Consider the following 4793-nt stretch of genomic DNA (forward strand, 5'->3'; position numbering starts at 1 on the left):
CTGGGCAAAGCCAGGGACTTCTCAGCACCCCCTCGTATTGTCCCTGATAACTGCCTTTTAAAATGTGTACAATTCGTAAAACACAGATCCCAATACTTGATGTATCCTAACGTGCATCTAAACCCAAGAACAAAAAATTAATATAATGTTGTTTATTTAAATGCTGTGGTTGTGTAAGTTTTTCCCCTTTATTGTTACCTGGTGATCTTATGTCACAGGCCATAGGTGGAGGTCTGAGTGAATGCTCATAGATTAGGTGCTCATTGCTAGTTATGGGTTGGCATTTGTAGCAAGGAGGGTCCTTATCATTCAAATCTCAGATTTTAAAGTGGCTTTGAAAAGGGCTTTTAGTTATACTGTATAACAACCCCAAAACACTTTTCTTGGGTTTGCCTAATTGGCTATAGCTAACGTGCAGATAGATAACATACAGTATTATTAGGCAGAAGCGTATTCTAAAGACAAGCAGGCCAAGCAGACATAGTGGAACATGAAGACAGATAACAAAACCAGCACATCAATACTGTAACAGGTAGACATGACATAAAAACAGGTCTGGAAATACAAGTACCACATTAATGTAGACAAGCCAGTAACCAAATCTAAATGAAGGATAAACCAGGGAAACAAGGTATCTTTAGGGACTAAATCATACTTGCCCATTATCAATATTAAGAGGCATGTCAAGTAGATGTCCTATTATTTTCTTTGTGGTAGGTTTACATCTATGCTCTGCAATTTTCATGTGAAAGGGAAACATTATGGGTCAATTTACACCTAAACGTATATGCGTTAGCATACATGCTGCAAGGGAACATCGTAAATCCAGCCTAAATCATGAAGTTTAAATAAACAGTCCTTTTTCAAAAAAACAAAAAAAAGGATTTCCCTGTACGTAGTATTCAAAGCATTCTATTGTTACCTCGTCCCTCCAATGATAACTTAAAACGTCCTCACCCTCTTTTAACCTTTCAGTCACAAAAAAGAAAAAATTCATGAATTATCCAGTGTGGACTATTCTATTTAGACTTGCTAACAATACTCTCTATGCGCTATCACTTTTCAAATATTGCTTCAATTGAAAGGCAAACAAAAGCCAATGCAATTGTTTCAATTACATTTCATAGAGCTACTCATATATTTTTAGTGTTTATCCACACTACCCGTATATCAGAATAGGATCTCCAGCAATATCCCCTGATTAGTATTTGTATCAGCATTGTCTCTGTTCCTCATCTTTTGTTGGGGTGACTAGGTTCTCTTTCTATAGTGATTGCCCTAAAACATCTTAGAAGGATCTATGCGCCACTTGCAGCCCAGGATGGACATCAATGGACATCAAGGACATTAGAATGACCTTCAAAACAAGCAGCATTTACTGGATTGCAAGTTCGCTAAATGAGATTCAAAATGTAGATGTTTCTTAAACAGTGTTTCCCTGGAACTGGCAAAATACCTTATGAATATTGTAGTCTCATATCTAACCGGAAGGTGGAGGCTTTGGCTTCTTTAATGTTTTTCACGTGTTTTGTGTCTCTTCTCGTCTGATAAAAAAAGAGCCTGATGTTTACAACCTGAACATGAAGATATCCATCCAACAGTGTTTAACTTAATCTGGCAATTTAAATATTATGTTCTTGGATCAGGCCAGCAGGTGGAAGTCTTGTAGGTCTTTGCTGCTTTTCAAGGGTTTTCTAGGAGCTCATTGTCTTTTCTCTGTAAATGGTGAACAGGGAGCAGTAATTGACAGTCCAACACCGTATGATAGCTTTAATTTTATATCTTTAATGCAATGATGGTGGTGGGGGAGCAAGCTCCTGGCCTAGGGGAGGAAAAAAAATATAAATCCAGGACTGGTCATCTGTGAAACCCCTTTTATAGAATTATTTGAATAAAATCATAATTTTGTAATATCATTAACATAAAATAAAATAATCATAACTAATATTGCCTCCTTTAAATAGGCCTGCTGCATCTTGTAGATTAGCTTGCCTTCAATCACGTCTATTCATTCGTCATATGTTTAGCTTCACCATTTGTTTGCTTTTCCAAAATGATCATTTGGGAGCAATTACAACTTTCTATAGAAGCAATCAAAACCACTGTAACATTAACTAGAAGCCTTTTGTGGTACATATGAAGAAATAAATATATTCTTTCGCTGGTCAATACAAGGTTCTTTTGTTATATTTAAATCCAACAAAGAGAACACAACTTTGTTTTCTGAGAAAATACAATATAGGATTCAGTCTGTGGTTTGCTAAATTAACACCCCTGGTGACAGGACACATGGCTAGTATCTGTAAAAACACCTAAATATTAATGAAATACCAATATGTTACATCGGGCAGTCATCATACAGGAGAGACTCAATTTCATTTTGCTGTACAACAGCTGCATTAGGGTCAGGAACTTAAAAATAAATGTGTAATTCTTGTATTAACATACCACTGGAGAAAACAAATGGTGATATTAGGCACAATAAGAGTGAAAAAAAGAACATAAATAAAACTTTTAGGAAAGTGACAATTTAAGGTGTGAATATTGTATATTCGAAGGATTGTAAACTCTGATAATGCTTAAATGTTAAAAAGCTGCATTTAAAGTTAAAACTGATGGCTCACAAATAACACATCTCATGTTATAAACACACCGCTCCTGGACTGTTGCCATTATAGTTAATTTATTGTCACCTGACATCCTTTTTTTTCCTGATTTCACACAAGGGGATTTTAAAGGAAATGAATGGGAAAGAAATAATAACTTTAGAAGGCAGCTTAAAGTGTTTGATCCTAAGTGAATTGTAAATGGTTCAGTTGTATCCACGTGTTTGAGGTGGTGAAAATGAAAAAATAAATATAGCTAGAAATATTACATAAAGAGAAAACCTCAAAGTGTTACCATAAATTCTATATGGCAGATGCTGTTTATTCTTAATTGACCTCTAAACCATTATTCTGGCATGTTAATGGTGAGGATTTAGGTAATTTGCTCTCAAGTCATAAGATTGTGTTAATTACCAAATAATGCTGTTCAAATCACTGATTACAATGTCAGTACTTTGTTTGGTCTTCATCTCAATGCCTAATTTTCCAGGCTTCTGTCTGTTTGAAGAAACGAATCCAGCAATACCTGCCTTGTTTCATATCCAAACAGCAGGTTGTCACCACCTCTGGAATCAACTTATTTCTACAAATGGAATGTTCCGAAGGAATAAAAGGTGCAGCTTTCTGTCGTCTTTATTACAGATCCAATATGAGAACCTTAATCCCAGGCAATGTAATCTGGTTACATAAGGGAATCTTGAATGAGAACCTTTTTAACAGGTACGACTCACTTTCATGTTTTTCAGATCCTCTATTAATTTGGCTAGAAAAGATTAGTGTTGGTCACATTTGCCTCCCTTCAGCTTCTTAGGAGTTCTTTAACTTGACTCAGTGTTAAGGTTGATCTGTAACAGACCTCAAATCCAATTGAAGGTTCGTTGACAGCTTTAATGTCTGCTGGCAAGATTTGCTGAGCTGTAAATCTTATAATAATATTAAAACCCCCACAGGGGACAAAAATCATGTAGCCTCCTTGTCTTAAAAAAAAAAAAAAAAAAACCCTGCATACTCCCAATGTTTGCAAGGGCTATTGTTGGTTGAGTATGAAATTTCCTTTTAATAAAAGGGCCCCCATATATCTGCCCACTCAACTAGGTAAATACTCCTACTAATATCCTGAAAAAAACCCTAGCAATATTTAGACCACACCATATGAAAAAATCTTTATTAATTATTTTTGTAACCATTACTTACCTTTGCAGGGTCCTTCACTGCAGTATGTAGTGTCCCCTGATCCTAATAAATGATCTATCCATCCAGAGGGATCTGTCATGTCCCACACTGATCAACACATTTAGCAATTGCTGTCTTATGTCCTATGAAATATCTTCCATTCAGCAATGGTCTAATGTTCCATGAAGTTTCTTTTATGCAGCAATGAGCTGATTTCACTTCCATGATGTCTGACTGATTCCTGTGCCTGATAGGTACTCTTCGGTTTTCTTGGTGCAAGGATGTATATTTCTGGGTGCCCTCTTTCCATATTTAGGAAACATTGCTGTAAACTCATTCATCATAGTTTGTACTCTTTCAACCAATGATTATTGTTGGGTTGAATTTGAGATCAACCTAAAAGATCAGCCTACAAAAGAAGTTTTAGTCAAACTTAGGCAGCTTAAATTCAAACAGCTTGTGTTGGGTTCGTTCTTAGGCAATGTGGCCAATTGTTATCACTCCTTTAGTGTAGGTAACTATGCTGTGTTATACTAAATAGTATATATGAAAATCTAGTGCTTATTCGCATCTAATATTAATTGAGTTGGTTAAAGTAAATCCTTCACGTCTCTAAGAGATTATCCACATTTTCTAGGGGGGTAGCAATGTTGCTGGACCCAGAAGGAAGTGGACAAGGAGCTCAAATTTACCAGATTCAAAATCTGCTCTGCATGTCCTTGCAAAGGTGACAAGGCGTTAGCAGGGGCAGATGGAGCAATGGTGGAGAATGCAGTGGTTGGGAGTGAGGTGCAGTATCTGTGTCTGGGGGTTCAGGATCAAAGATTCCAGATAGCAAGGTGATTTTATGTCAGTGTTGTAGTGGTAAGAAGCTGGGTTGTAGGGAGATGCAATGCCAGGGTGCCAGAGGTACTTGAATATTTATGCAAAAATTGTCTATTCTGTAGGAAGGTTTCTCCAACTAAGCGCCACCCAATATAGCAACTGGACAGCATAACCTGCTGCTTTAAGGCA

Source organism: Pyxicephalus adspersus, chromosome 3 (assembly GCF_032062135.1).
Source record: "Pyxicephalus adspersus chromosome 3, UCB_Pads_2.0, whole genome shotgun sequence".
Lineage (NCBI taxonomy): Eukaryota > Metazoa > Chordata > Amphibia > Anura > Pyxicephalidae > Pyxicephalus > Pyxicephalus adspersus.